General features: G+C 44.4%; 2 long non-coding RNA genes across 2 annotated transcripts in view; one reads left to right on the forward strand and one right to left on the reverse strand.

Moving 5' to 3' along the window:
- Positions 1–16,428, forward strand: part of LOC142453548 (uncharacterized) — a 49,739-nt gene that overhangs the window by 25,541 nt on the left and 7,770 nt on the right. The window contains exon 2 of the long non-coding RNA XR_012785397.1: positions 16,029–16,136. This is a non-coding gene — a long non-coding RNA (uncharacterized LOC142453548). The remainder of the gene's footprint in view (positions 1–16,028; positions 16,137–16,428) is intronic.
- Positions 1–16,428, reverse strand: part of LOC142453547 (uncharacterized) — a 143,153-nt gene that overhangs the window by 15,445 nt on the left and 111,280 nt on the right. The gene's annotated exons all lie outside the window — the stretch shown is intronic.

A 16,428-nucleotide genomic window follows, 5' to 3' on the forward strand; every position in this document is an offset into this window, starting at 1 on the left:
CTTTAAAGTGTTGAAGAGCAAGACCGCTGCCATGAGCACTGAGGTGTGCCGGACCCACACCATGGTGATCTGCAGTTGCTTCATAAGCATCCCCAAGTTGGACAGCGAATAAGGAAGCTTGAAAAAGAATCCATGCATTTGGGTTATGGGGACGGCAAAGAACATTGAAAGGACTGTGGGGTTCCAGAAACACAAACACGTCTGCCTTGGGTGAAGTCCAGCCAGCCTACTCTCTAGAAGTGAGGAGGGAGAGACTCTGTCATCTCACATACTTTGTTATCAGGACAGACCAGTCCCTGGAAAAGAACATCATGCTTGGGAAAATAGACGGGTAATTAATGAACAAAAAGGAAGACTTTCAGGGAGATGGATTGACACAGTGGCTGCAGCAATGTACTCAAACGTTACAATTAATGAGAGGGAGGCACAGGACTGGGCAGTGTTTTGTTCTATTGCATTTAGCGTGGTTATGAATCAGAATTGACTTGGCAGCACCTAACAACCCCGGTCTATGCTGGACTCCGAATATACTGTTCCTCACTGACTTGCAGCCTCCAGTTCACCCTACTGCTCACAGACCCTGACAGTAAGACAAACTAGGAGTGGGCAGTGCTCTGGCAGAATCCCAAGAGGGGATGCCACCTGAAATTTTTTACCAGAGGTACTTAATTGACTCACCTTAGTTCCTGTTTTTGTTGATTGGTTGACGGGGTTATGTTTTTTGCATTGTAATGACTTTGTGTTTTAAATGATGATGTACATTTACAAAATGTCAATCACTATGAAAATTAGAAAGAGAAAATAATAAAGGACTCCAAATTCAACCACCCAGATCAATTCAGCACTATTAATTGGAGGACATAATTGCACACTTGACCCTTTGCATAAAGTGAGAGAGATTGAGTCTGGCACATATGTAAACAATGTAAATAGATGACTACAAGTTATTTTATGAATATAGGTTCATATTATACATTCATTTTTTTAAGGGGGAGAAAAGAGTTAACTTTAATTTAGTCAAAGAAAATCCAGAAGGCAATTACCCCAAAATGAAACTCACTCTTATCCAGTCAATTCTGCCTCATCACACCTCTATAGAAGTGAGTAGAACTGCCCCGGCAAGTTTCTAAAAGTGTACCTCTTTATGGGCGTAGAAAACCTCATCTACTTTATATTCTATTCTGAAGCCATAATTAGTTCAATGCACTAGAGTTAGATTCTGCAATTGACTCACATTGCTCTCCTGTCTCTGCCTTTCCCTTCTACACAGTAATTAGCTTTCCAGGGCCTCATTTTTAAACAGAACTCTGTGGACAACTTAGGATCACCAGGCATTTCACAAAGATCTCCAATGTTAAACAGTGACCCTGGTAGATGAAAAAAAAAAAATCTCAGCTGAAGCAAGGATATTTTAAAACCTTTTATATCCTCAAAGAGAAGCAACACAATTTTACATCTTTAAGATAAGAACAGGAGGCTTTGGAAAAATTAGCTATTGGAAATCAAGAAAGATATCTTGAAAATTAAAAATATAAATGATGATGGAATTCATCAGTAGAGCAAAAAATAAGATTGATCTGCTTAAAGTATCCTATACATTCAAAGAAAAACAAACAGATCACACACATACACACACAAAAATCAGAAGATATAATAAGAGCTATAGAAAATCAAATCAGAGAAAATTGGAGAAATTCTAAAATAAATAGTCATTGAAAATCCCCAGAGGAACAGGACACTAATCCACTCAAGGGGAGGGCATTTTTTATATCTCCACAGGGAAAGAGGGACCAGACTCAACTTGGTGCTCCAAGACATGAATGCAACATACCTACATGAAGCAGGGAACCAAGAGAGAGGTCTGAGGAGCCGGTCCCAATCCCAACTACGTGCACAGCCCCCCCTCTCTGCAGAAGAATTCACTTCAGAGGACAGCACTGAAGCTACAGCTCAGGGAGAGAGACATGTCTGATCAGAGCTCACAAGAGCAAATGAAGGGGTAGGAAGAGAGAGTGGAGCACGCCCTGGCCCACCAAGCCCTGATGATGATATTCCTGTTCAGAACAGACAATGCACAGAGAGGACCATAGGGCCAGCTCCACTATGAGACACGATGTCCTTCACTGGCCCATAGCACTACGGGGAGGGAGGGGGGGAACAAACTGGAGACACAGTGCAGGAATTGCTCCTGATCTGACCCCACCACTGCAAGGCAAAACACTAAGGGTGTGCAACAGAACTTCGAGAAGAGCATCAAAGTCCCCAGGGAGGACCCCATCAGACTTCACTAGAAAACACTCCTAAAGGTCAACAAAGAGACCTTGAACTATTTATAGGATTTTCTCTCTTTTTTTGTCGTTGGGTTTGTTATTGTAGCTTTGTTCTCCTTTGTTGCTTTGTTTAGCTCTGTCTTGTTTTCTGTGCATATTACTATCTTTACAGGTCTATCTAGATAAGATAGGCAGGATAAACAATCTGGAGGAGAAAACAACGGGACTGATGGTTCCCGGGGTGGGGTGGGGGTGGGGGGGGGTGGGACATGAGCGAGGAGGAGTCAGGGGATAGGTAGTGGGTATTAACAAACCCAAGGACAAGGAAACAAGAAGTGATCCAAAATTGGTGGTGAGGAGGGTATAGGAGGCCTGGTAAGGCTTAATCAAAGACAATTTAACAGAGAGGAATTATTGAAACCCAAATGAAGACTGAGCATGATAGTGGGACAAGAGGAAAGTAAAAGGAAATAGAGGAAAGAACTAGGAGGCAAAGGGCATTTATAGAGGTCTAAATATAGGCATGTATATATTCATATATGAGGATTGGGAAATAGATCTATGTACATATATTTAAAGGTTTAGTATTAAGGTATCAGATAGACATTGGGCCTCGACTCAAGTACTCCCTCGAGGCAAGAACACTTTGTTCCATTAACCAGGCATTCCATCATTCTCACCTTCCCAACACACTGAAGACAAAGTGGGTACATAAGCAAATGTGGTGAAGAAAGCTGATGGTGCCGGCTATCAAAAGACATAGTGTCTGTGATCTCAAAGGCTTGAAGATAAACAAACGGCCATCTAGCTGAGAAGCAACATGGAAGAAGCCCACATGGAAGAAGCACACCAGCCTGTGTGATCATGAGGTGTCTGTAGGATCAGGTATCAGGTATCAAAAAACAAAAAATCATATCATTGTGAATGAGGAGGAGTGTGGAGTGGGGACCCAAAGCCCATCTGTAGGCAAATGGACATCTACTTACAGAAGGGTCGCAGAGAGGAGACAAGTCAGTCCGGGCGCAGTTGATGAAACATACAACTTTCCTGTGGTTCTTTAATACTTCCTACCACCCCATCCCACCCCACCCCCACCCCCCAATATCATGATTCCAATTCTACCTTACAAATCCGTCTAGAACAGAGGATATACACTGGTACAGATAAATGCTGTAAACACAGTGAATCCAGGACAGATAAACCCTTCAGGACCAATAATGAGAGTAGCGATACCAGGAGGGTAAGGGAAAGATGGGGGGTGAAAGGGGCACTGATCACAATGATCTACATATAACCTCTCCCATGGGGACAGACAACAGAAAAGGGGGTGAAGGGAGACTTCGGTCAGTGAAAGATATAAAAAATAATAATAATTTACAAATTAATCAAGGGTTCGTGAGGGGGTAGGGAGGGGAAAAATGAAGAGCTGATACCAAGAGCTCAAGTAGAAAGAAAATGTTTTGAAAATGATGATGGCAACAAATGTACAAATGTGCTTGGCACAATTGGATGGATGGATAGTTTGTGATAAGATTTGTATGAGTCCCCAATAAAATGATTTTTTTTAAAGAAAGAAAATCTTTCAGATTGAAAGATAACTCCAAATCAGATAGCCAACAGAATACAAAGAAAGTATACCAGCAATTCAAAACACCAGGAATGAAGATAAAGCAACATCCTATTTACCATATATACTCGGGTATAAGCTGGCCTGAATATCAGCCAAGGCACCTAATTTTACCACAAAAACTGCATTAAAAATGTGTTGAAAGACTTGGCTGATACATGGGTATATACGGTACCTCTTTAAGGGAAAACGCAGGCCACCCCACAAGAAGCACAAATCAGAATGGCTTCAGGCTTCTCTACAGCAGCCTGATAACCAAAACCAAACAAAAAACTCAAGCCACTGCCCTCGAATGGAGCCCAGCTCATGATGACTCAATCTTTCAGCTCAGATTCCAAGATTATAAACCTGTAGAGAAGCAGGTGGCCTCGCCTTTTCAGCCAAAGACGCTGCCCTGGCAGTGAACAAACAGCCTAGTATCTCATCCACAGCCCCAGCAGGGCTCCCTAATCAGTGAGCAATGCCTTTCAAATGTCAAGGGAAATTGTCTCTAATTTCACAGTTTGCATTAAACAACAACAACAATGATGAGCTCAGAACCCACTTCTTTTGACAGCATTGGGCAGCACTTTGATAATTTATAGATTATTATTTTGTCATATCTTTCCCTGTCCGACATCTCCCTTCACCCCCTTTTCTGTTGTCTGTCCCCCAGGGAGGAGGTCACATGCAGATCCTTGTAATCGGTTCCCTCTTTCCAACCCACTCACCCTCTACTCTCCCAGTATCGCCCCTCACCCCCTGGTCTTGAAAGTATCATCCACCCTAGATTCCCTGTGCCTCCAGATCCCATCTGCACCAGTGTACAACCTCTGCTCTATCCAGTCCTGCAAGGTAGAATTCGGATCATGGTAGTGAGGGGGGGGGGGGGGCGGGAGGTGGATAGGAAGCATTTAGGAACTGGAGGAAAGCTGTATTCTTCATCTGTGCTACGTCGCACCCTAACTGACTCATCTCCTCCCTTAAACCCCTCTGTGAGGGGATCTCCAGTTGGCCAATAAATGGGCTTTGGGTCTCCACTCTGCACTTCCCCCTTCATTCACTATGGTATATATATATTTTTATGATGCCTTCTATCTGATCCCTTTGACACCTCGTGATCGCACAGGCTGGTGTACTTCTTCCATGTGGGCTTTGTTGCTTCTGAGCTAGATGGCCGCTTGTTCACCTTCAAGCCTTTAAGACCCCAAAATGCAGGAAGATCACAGGCTGGTGGGTGCAAAGTCTTATGGATCCAATAATGGTGGAAGCACCTCAGGGCGATCTTGACTCTTCCAATTTTCCGAGTGTGGCTCTTCAACAGGAAGGTAAAGCAGAGAGAGGGGCTCTCCCAGGTCTCAGCAAGTCTCTCCCTGGCTTGTCAACAGGAATACAAAGGCAGAGAGAGAGAGAGAGAGAGAGATAGTAGTTTCCCAGAATCCTCATGAGAAGGCCACACCCACAAGGAGGCGTCATCAGGCTGTGACCTGACTGACAGACTAGACTCCACCCCTACACTTATTTATCAAGTTAACATGGAACTATGGGACTACCACAGTGCAGAACATTGAACATGCTGTAGACTGCCAGGAGAACCAAAAACTCAGTCTCAGAAGGAAGACCATCAGAGTGAGCCGAGTGGAAGGATAGCATGATTTCAGCTGCGTACTTTGGACAGATCTTTAGGAAAGACCAATTGCTAGAAAGGGACATCCTGTTTTGTTAAAGGGTCAGCCAAGATGAGGAAACCTTCTATGATGTGGTTTGATCCAGTCGCCCAAACAGTGGACACACGCAGACCAGCCACGATGAAGGCAGTCCAGGACTGGAACACCATGCTATGCGAGTTGACTCAATGGCAACTGAGATTACCTCCTTGGTCACGTGCACTGCATCTTCCAAATATTCAGCAGATGGATAGCGGAGGACCAGAGTCCTCCCTGGAACAGGTATTTTTGTTTTTAAGAACAAACCAACCAAAAGATACTAAGTCAGTGGGGGGTGGGGTGGGGAACTACATGCGTACTCTGTTCCCCAGCCACGTTTCATCTGGTTTTAGCATTCACTGCGGATCTCTGCTTGTGTCCTTTATTTCAGTGGGAACTGTAAAAAATGATGCTTTTCTGATTTTATTGTTCCTTGTGCATTTGCTAGCCAGTACTCTTCAGTGAAGGAGAATTTGTTCTCGCCAACTGGGGATGAACAAAGAGGCCCGTGTTTTAAAACTCCAGCCTGTGTCAACCATGGCTCGCTTCACCAGAGCATCCTTTCTATAGTTTTGCAGATTGTTCTTTGCAGAACTCAGGGGTAGACAGTGCCCTTGCCATCGCGGTCGTTGTTGATTTGTATAATCGTTGTGACGATTTTTCTGGAAGGCAGCGGGAAAGCTTGTCTGGATGATGAGTCCTTGTTCTCACTTACACGCAAATGCTAGACCCAACAGTGGAGTGGTGGCTACAATAGATGACCTCCATCCTTGGCCGCTCAGCCTGGTTTCAGACCAGATGAACCTTTGGAAATCCGCAGGTGGAAATCATTCCGGGACCAGATCTGCTCCCAGATTGTGTCTCTCTCCCCCAACCCTGCCCAAGTAGGATTATTCCCTCCATTCTTTGCCTCTTACCGAACAATGCTCCAGCATCCTCCGGAAGAGCATCGAGGCAAGGTTGTAAATAACGTGGGGTCTTTTCTGTTGTGGCTGAAGAAAGGGAGGGCACTTTTTACCGACAGATTACAGGCCCCTGGTATTTCATCCACTCCCCAGGCACTGGGGTCCTCTCTTCTTCCTCCTGTAGGAACACACTGGCTCCTCCAGTCATCCTCTCTCTCCTGATGTTCCCAGCAGACTGTGATCGTTGCACGGCTATCACAATTGTCGTGTGTTTCCAAGCAGCCAAGAGAAGCCGCAAAACATCTTAGCTCGAAAGCATTTGCAGACAGAGTGGATTCTTTGTGTAGTGGAGTGGAGCAAAGTGTCCTCCGCTGGGCTCATTAAGCATCTGCAAGGTCACCCTATTCCTGGCTCACCTAGAGCAACGGTCTGTTGCGTAGCTGTCACGTCCACCTCCCCTTTGTGCTCTGCGTTAGAGCAATGCCCAGAGCCATGGATAATGTTGCAGTTCTCCCCCTCCCTCCTTTCCCAGGGAACCTGTGGACAATTACAGCCTTGCTTGACGAGGCCCCTTTGAGCAGCATGGCAGAGGGCAGTCGCCTTCAGGACGGCTCAGCTCTTTTAGAAACAGGGTGACAGTTGGGTGCTGCCATCCCCCCCTGGCTACCACTTTTGTTGTTAAAACTTTCCTAGGACTTTGGGGGTGGTTACTTCTTCTAGTACCATCATTACCATTTTCTCTTCTCACCAGGCCATCGGGTGCTGCCATGTATAATGAGGCTCTGTGCTCCAAAGTAAAGACAGAAGTGGTGATTACCTGCCACCAGCTGCATGTCACCAGCTCGATCCCTGTGAAATTTAGGGAAGCTCCGTGCAGTGACTTTCTGTTTTTTACTCTCTTTTAAGAAAAACGCAAGCCATACGCCCGCAAAGCACTCAAAGTGTAGAAAGCAGAAGAGTTGTGAACCGCCCTTGTCTGTGGCCTTACAGCAGGCCATCTCGGTCCTGTTGACATGTGGGGACATGTGTTTCTTTGTTCTGGGGCTGCCCGGTATGTTGTAGCATGTTTAGCAGCATGGCTGGGCTTCTATCCACTAGTGGCTGGGAGCAAAGCTTCCTTCCACTTGGATGTGACAAGCAAAAATATCTCCAGATATTGGCAAATGTCTCCTGGGCAGCATAACTGACCCCGCTCGTTCCCCCGCTAGAGAGAGAGAGAGAGAGAGAGAGAGAGAGAGAGAGAGAGAGAGAGAGAGAGAGAGAGGCCTCACTGTGACAGTGTCTAGGAAAGGAGATCAAAGGCATACGCTGGTGTTGGAAGGTTTTCCAGGGAGGAGGTGATTGCAGGCAAAGGAAGCCAACGTGGAAGGTTATGGCTACGGGTGGGTTACAAACATCGACAGGGAAAGTAAGTCCTGGCGGCTCTGTAGCTAAGTGCTTGGTGCCTAACCAAGGTCAGCAACTGGAACCCACCGCCCGCTGCATAGGAGACACATGCAGCGTCTGCTTTGGTGAAGATTTGCCGTCTTGGAAATTGCACGGGGCCGTTCTACTTCATCCTGTCAGATTGCATGGGTCAGAACTAACCTGATGGTAATGGGTCACATGAAAATTAGCTAATGACACCCCCATGGGGCACAACATTCAGATCTGGAAACTGATCATGGAAAAGGGACAGGACTGGGCAATGCAATGTTTCATTCCATTTTGCATGGGGCCACCACCCCCTGGGGCCAACTTGACAACAATTCACAGCAAAATACAGACCAATTGGCTCCCATTGCAACGATCATATGATGAACAATCGCTGTGCTGAAGTGACAAAGCAACGGTGCTGTTCTCAGCCCTACTTTGTCCCAGACCTTCCACTCTCTGCTGGCAAGGCAATACTGACTCAGAGCAACCTCAATGACAGGAGAGGGTAGACCTGGATCTTTGGGATTTATTAAACTGTAACTGGTTAGCCACTCAAAATACTCATAGCTGCTTACGTCTACTTTCAGTATTCCCAACACAAAATTCAAGGGTTGGGCTGGACGGGTCCTTGAAATGACAGAACTGATAACTGGCCTCCACATTAGGAACATGGACAGAGAACTGAAGGATCAGTTCAGGGAAGTGCCGTTTGTACCTGAGGTCCACTGTGGGGCAAGGGGGAAGGATCAATACAAGGCAGGGCAAGCTGGTGACTCTAGCCAAGAAATAGTCCCTGTTACCTTCTGCTTCACACACAGCTGCTACTAAGGGTTAATGACATACCGGGAAGAGAAAGGCCAGACATGGTGGCAAGAGTGACACCTTTCAGCTCGGAACTGCTGAGAGACCCGTTGGGGCCTGTGGACTATGTTATAAGACAGGTTTCAATCAAATCCCAGAGGTTTCCCAGAAGGTGAGGTGTGTATGTTGGTTTGCACCCCCACTATGTTCCATGAGGCACTTAAGTGTTGCTTAGTGAAAAATAGAACAGACTGGCAAAAAGCCTAGTATCTTGTATTGGTTAAGCCCTGAGCTAGTAATTAGCGAAAATCTGCAGAAATATTTGACTAGGCTTTTGAGTTTCCCAAGGCCAACTCTAGCGACTATGGATACAGGCTTAGGGGAGACTTTCTTGCTCCTTTTACCTGGGTTCACATGGAAAGAGACCAGAGATGGGGGGCAGAAGACAAGCATGGAGGAAGAAGGAAGCAGTTTGAGACACTAGGATTCTGAGTGGCAAAGGTCCCCTAGCCACTTCTTTCCAGGGTGCGCCACCGAGCAGCAGTGCAGGTTTGGACCACTGACAGGCAAGGGCATTTGGACCACTGACATGCTTCCCAGCAAGGGAGCAAGGACCTTCGCATATAGATGCAATTTGCTAGCCCCTCTGGAACCCTGTCCTTAAGGACACCAGTATCAGCCATGTCCTGGCTTCTGCTCCCTGATTCTCAACCCTGCATTTTCTCTCATCAGTTCTGTGAGTTCCTGAAGGGCTTTCGTTTCTGCCCAGGCATCCCTCAGTGGGTGAACAGCTGAGAGTGGTAGCTTGAATCCTCCCAGAAACACCCCAGAAGATCTACTGAAAATCTGATATAGCCAGGAGAGCTACTCCCCCCTAAATTATAGCCACGGAAAAACCTAACAAGTTCAGGTCTGCTCTGAAAGATAAAGAGTCCTCGTGAGTTGTCATCAACTCAGAGCAACTCATTTGGCCTTTTGGTTTGAGTCTGGTCAATATTGCGTGTTTGCAGTAAAAATGATGATCTTGTCAATTATAGGTAGCACAAAATAGGTTTCTCATTATCTAAGTAATGTTATTGTCAATATTAATGGCATATGACATAATTTACAGTAAGTTCATTGCAGAAAATTTGGAAAGTGTAAAAGAGTATAAAATGGTCATTACATTTCCAGCACCCTAACAAATGAATTTTATTGTTTCTCTTGGGGGATTTGTCATTAAAATGTAAGCAGTTAAAAATGGGACAGAGCTACAGACACAAGAGAGACACCCACCTAAAACCAAACCCACGTCATCCAGTCAATTCCAACTTAGGACCCTGGGAGAAAGTAGAACTGCCCCATAGGCTTTCATAAGAACAGTGTCTCATCTTTCCCCCATAGAGCAGTTGATGGATTCAAACTTCCAACCTTTCAGTTACCAGCCCTATGGTTCACTCACTGCACCTCCTTGAAGAGGGACATAGAGGTCAGAAGAGCACTGGGACAGGATTCTTGCAGACGAAGGGCCCTACCTATGCCCTGCAGGTAGAGGGAGTTGAGAACTATTTGCTGAATTTAATTGAGAAATGGTCCAATGTCAAAGACTGGCATTCTAAGGTCAACAGAGAACAACGTACTTCTAGAGCACTAGCCTTTGCTTCCAGGTCACAGACCCTTTGAGAAATAGAATGAAAGCTAAAGAGCTTTAAAAAAAAATCTTTGCAATACTGCATATAATATGGGATGCATCTTAGATTTCTAGGAAGCCCATACATGAATTTTCTGTGCCCACAGCTGTTAAAACCTTAGTAAGTTTTCTGTGCGTTGTAGCTTAAATTCTGAACACCAGATGTGCAACATACTGAAAACACTGAAAGCCCCAAATCCATTTTCAGAGTCCCCACATGGATTAAGTCTCCATTGAAATCCTTCTGTTAGAAAATGATCATTAACTAGAAACATGAATAGATGCGTATTCACAGTGCATTCGAAATTGGATTACACCCCCCAAAAAATAGAAATAAATTAGAATGCCCCCACCATTCCCACCCTACTCCCCAACCAGCTTAAAGAAAAGCAGTCCCCTTTAGAGGCTTGCCTGGGTTGTGTCTTGAATGGGTTCTGTCAGACTGGGGTTACAAACTCTTGAGTCATGTTCTGGTCAGAAGGCCCTGGAACAATATTGTTGGCTTTTCCCTACTCTAATGTACATGTCCCAACCAAGGTCCCATTCCTGTTTCTATAGTCCCACCTAGAACTGTGATGTACTGATTTGCCACCAGTCACGCTCTTATGACACCATCCTTTGTTGCTCCATGCCCGATTTTTGCCTCCGATTCTCTTTAACTCCATGCCAATATCATGACCTCATGCTAGTGGTCTCTGTCATCCAGATGATGCGTCTTTAGCTTGGTCCTATTTAAGACTTCATAAATGTTCTCCTTAAATTATATCTGAGATGAAAAAAATTACATCTGAGATTTGGGCTCTCTTTTGTATCCTAAGACAACTGGAACCTTGGAGTAATATATAACATCCCTCATCTTCAGACTGGACAGAGGGTGAGGTCTGATTTTTTTTTTTAAGTACTAATACCATTTGAATCAAAAGGAGACTTTTTAAGGACAGGACACAGATGCTTCTGTAGGTCTTTACGCTCAAGTCTCAAGGAAGTTTTGACTCAAAAAAATGGAGCTGCCTACCATCGAATTGATTCTGGCTCATGGCAGGACCCCCGGACAGACGGTAATCTTCACAGGAGCAGAGCCTCGCCTGGCTCCCCACAGAGGCTGGTGGGTTCAAACTGCTGGCCTGTGGTCAGCAGCCCAAATGGGTAACGCACCCTGTCACCAGGGTGACAGTGTTTGAGTAGCACTTTGGTTTTCTTAACTGTTTCTGTGCACATGGGTCCCTTTAAGAACCTTTTACAAAATAACTTTAAGTGAATTGATGATCCAGAATGACCAATGAAACTTAATAGAATGAGAATCATGCAAATTACTACATCTACACAAACGTAGTCTAAAATAGACCAAGCAGCATGTATGGTGGAGGAAAGAAATTTGGGAGAGATCATTTCTAGGGGTTCCCTATGTAGGTAGTTAGTCCTGTGACCGAGACCTGAAGCAGAAAGGGAAAATGTGCTATACAAGAATATGTTGGGGATAAAGGCTAGAGAGGATTTATAAATTGGGTTTGCCCACAAATCGAATGGAATTGAGATCGGCAGACACTTCTACAGTTTTGTTAATGATACAAATTTAAGTCACAATAACATTGTCAACAATTTCATTCTACTTCGGGACATGTCTAGTCAAAAAAAATCAAAAGACATCTTGCCTTGGACAAATCTTCCCCCCCAAAACTTCTCTAAAGCTTCAAGAAGCAAACATGTCACATGAAGGTGTGCCTCATCTGCATGTGAAGGATGTGCAATGGAAAAGGAACACCACAGAGAAGTGTTGCGTGTGAACCGTGTTTGTGAAGGATCCTGGGTATACCGTGGCTGCCGGAGGAACAAGCCCTTTCGTCTTAGGAGAAACACAACCAGAAGGCTGCTCGCAAGCAAGGCTGGCACGATTTCAACTCAAAAGTCACTTTGTACATACCATCAGGTAATAGCACTTGTGAGAACATGACATCTTCTGAGGCAAAGCAGAGGGTCAGCCAAAATAAGGGAAACCCTCAACGACACGGGCTGACAAAGTAGCCACAGCAGTGGACTCAACGCAGCACCGAGCCTGAGGACGGAGCAGGACCAGGCACCTCGCAGTTCTGTTACACACAAAATTCCAGTGGCTGGAATCAACTCAACAGCAACTAATAACATCTGGAGAAATAATCATTTTGTTTACTAATTTGTGTCCTGTTTTATCCCACCTGAGGTTTAAGTAGATCATCTGCAGAGAGAACAGCATAAGATAAAATTCTGAATTAATTTTTGAATTGAACATTTTAAAAGTCAAGGGAGAAAACAGATGGTAGAAATGATGAGATGAAACAAAAGTTAAAAACCGTATTCCATCTGTTTTGTAAATCGGAGACACCAGGGCCACTCATTGAGCTCAAAGTTTTAGTAGAGCAAAACAATTTGCAGTTTCCCAAAATAAAATACAAGGCTATTCTTCTAATAATGCATGATCGTATGTATTAGCTTGTGAAAAAATGAAAAACGAATCTCAACTTCTTAGAGCAGAGAGCTTCGCGGGATTCTGGCATCCAGTAATTGAAGCATAAAACTCGGGGTTGGGCAGGCAAATCGCATGTTGATCTTATTCACTGAAAATCACCCTCCCACCTTCCAAGAAGCGATTCCTCTTGACTGTGACTTGGGACGTGGCAGGTTCTGTGCTCACCTCGGTGAAGGGAAGTCCGTGTCCATCTCACACAGCTCAGCCCATCCCTCCCGCATTGACCAAGAGAACCATCACTTTGTATTACTCGTAGCATATGTCTCTGCAAGTCAACAGAAACACAGTAAAGCTTCCTCAGAGAATAATGGTCTGCCGACTCCTTTGGTAGAACCTCAGTATAATAAAATCTTATGCAGCAATTTTTCAAAGCAGAAAATGTCTAATAGGTTCACAGGACTATCATTTAAGGGTATGTAAAGGACGTTATTATTTTTTTTAATTTAACCAGAGCGATTCGGTCATTGTGTTCACAAGGTAAAATATGGAGAAGCATTACGGCCCAGCATGGGGTTGCCCGCATTTGGAACTGGCGCCTCTGGCAACGGGTCTTTAAGGTGGGTTCAGTTCTTCACCCCCTCTGAGAGTGGGGCACCACCCATCTCAGTTGTTGTGTTTAGATGGGATTTTGAGTTTCTTTTTGTTAATCAACAGTGTTTCCTGATTTCCTTCACATCTCATTTTATTACTTTCAAAATCTTTGCATAGCATTTGTCCTATTATCTACTTAATATTTCTCTAAAAAATGATTTTTAAACTTTATTCATCATAAGCAAAAAATATTTGTGATGTCACACTATGTGAGATATTTTCTCCAAGATATAATCATTTTCCTAACGTGACATATTTATCCTAACACATAATCTACGTGATATTTCAAAACTTGATCAGTGACCCGTCTGTCATTGATGATCACATTTTGTGTTTGGAAATTATTGACTTGGAAACTATGAAAGCTCATTAGGTGGGATGCAGAGTAGGGGTTTGGGGTGAAGGCTCTGCAAACAGACCACCAGTGTTCACACCCGAGCCCGGCTCCCTGTGAGTTGTGGGACACTGAACCAGCCACTGAGCCTTCCTGTGCCTCTGTCGCCTCAACAGCAAAGTGGAAACAACACTGTTAGTACTTACATCATGGGGGAAAAGGAAATGGATTTCCATATAGCTCTTACTCTGTGCTGAGTCCTTTTAGAAGATATATATATATATATAGAGAGAGAGAGAGAGAGAGAGAGAGAGAGAGAGAGAGAGAGAGAGAGAGATGATGGATGGATGGATGGATAGATAGATAGATAGATAGATAGATAGATAGATAGATAGATAGATATCCCATAGAAAGAGCTGTTTGCTACATACCATTGTTATTGTTGTTCTTGGGTGCTGCTGAATCCCACTCATAGTGAGTGACCCTATAGGACAGTATCGAGCTGCCCCAGAGTGTATCTTCGGCTGTATGTCCTTACAGGATAGATGGCCAGGCAGTTCCTACCTTGGAGCCGGTAATGGATTTGAATGGCCTTCTTTGGGGTCAGCAGTTGAGTGATTACCCAGGGTGCCCCAGAGCGCTTTACCAGTATCCTTAGAGCAACCTCAATAAGCTAGATTGGCTCTGGAGAGGTCGAGGCTGTTGGATTTGTTGGTCAATATAGGGAACAAATTGAGCTGCCTGAACTCTGAGAGAGAACACGTTCCACTCACATAAGTCGTACTTCGGACACCTAGTATCAGATTGAAGTTTCCTGGTGAAATATAATTAGTTTTATTTACTATTATTATTATTGAGTCCCAAGGTGGTGCAGCTAACTTCCTTGGTTGCTTAAGGAAAGGGTGGAGGCTCAAACCTACCCAGAGGGACCTCGGAAGAAAGATCTGGTGAGCTGCTGCAGGAAAACCAGCCTTTGGAGACCCTGTGGAGGCACCGGTCTTCCCTATCCATGGAGGGCCACCATGAATTGAAATCAACGCAACAGCAACTGGATTTAAATTGGTTTAATATAATGAGACTCAAATTTTTGATTTTCTATTCATTATTTAGTAATGAACTGGCATGTGTAAAGAAACGTATTGGGAGGAAGGGAGGCCAGAAGAACAGATAGAAAAGAGGGGAAGGTGGGAGGTAAAGGACATGCCTAATCATATCAGATAAGCCCAGTCACTGAACTACAAAATATGGTCATCAAAACTCTCTCACTGTCACTGAGTCGATGCCAACTCACAGTGACCTTATAGGACAGGGTAGAACTGCCTCTGTGCGTTTCTGAGACTGTAATTCTTTATGGGAGGAGAAAGACCCATCTAGTTATCGTGAACTGATGACCCTGAGGGTCGCAGCTCAATGTGTAACCACTACACCACCAGGGAGCTGCTGCCAAATGGGTTTTGAAATATGGGCATAGGAATACAAATCGAACGTGACGGTGACCCACCCCTTGATGACAGGATAGTGGTTGAGTTTTAGTAGTTTCTTTGTGCATTCACTTATTTTTCTGTGATGGACATGCATTGCTTTTATAATCAGACAAAATGAAAAGCATTATCTCCTAAATGAAATGTGTTATTAAAAAAACTCTAAATAGCAGCGGATGTCCAGGAGAAAGAAATTCAAATGAACATTAACTCAGTACATAATAGAAGAGAAAAACTGTGACAGGTGGAAATTTACATGTATTCATTCATAAAAGGTCACCAAGAATAGCAAATAAATAACACAAGAAAAAAACATTAGCAACAGAAACACTCTGTAGAATTCTTCTTGCTCAACCTTCCTGGAAAGTTGAGATCATCAGAGAAAAATAAAGAAGCAAGAGGCTTGGATAAAGGCTAGAAACCTTCTAGTCCAACAGCATGGGCCTGGACTTTAACCAGCAGTTCCTCTGGGAAATTTTGCTAGTAGCCCCAGAAGCCTAGAGCCTGTTAGCGACTCGCATGGGGTTCACAGCTGTCATGGTCCTGAAACTTGGCTTTGAAGACTGATCTCGCCTCTGCTGACCAAACTGTCATGCCCTAAAGTGTCATTTCAGGCACTGGACTCCAGAACCTATACCTCCTCAGATACTGTTTTATAATTGTTTGCTATGATTCTAGACTCCTTCGTGTTTTCAAAGATATGGGGAATCCCTTTTTCATTTAAATCTGATATGTTTTGTTGTTAGGTGCTATCAAGTCGGCTCTGACACAAAGCGACCTTCTGTAAGGGGATCCCCAGTGGCCTACAAATGGGCTTTGGGTCTCCACTCTGCACTTCCCCTTCATTCACTATGGTAAGATTTTTTTTTTCTGATGATGTCTTATACCTGATCCTTTTGACACCTCGTGATCGCACAGGCTGGTGTGTTTCTCCCATGTGGGCTTTGTTGCTTCTGAGCTAGGTGGCCGCTTGTTTACCTTCAAGCCTTTAAGACCCCAGACACTATCTCTCTTTTGATAGCCGGGCACCATCAGCTTTCTTCACCACATTTACTTGTTCACCTGCTTGGGCTTCAGCGGTTGTGACGGGAGGGTGAACATCACAGAATGCCAATTTAATAGAAGAACGTATTCATGCATTGAGGG

Source organism: Tenrec ecaudatus, chromosome 7 (assembly GCF_050624435.1).
Source record: "Tenrec ecaudatus isolate mTenEca1 chromosome 7, mTenEca1.hap1, whole genome shotgun sequence".
NCBI classification, from domain to species: domain Eukaryota; kingdom Metazoa; phylum Chordata; class Mammalia; order Afrosoricida; family Tenrecidae; genus Tenrec; species Tenrec ecaudatus.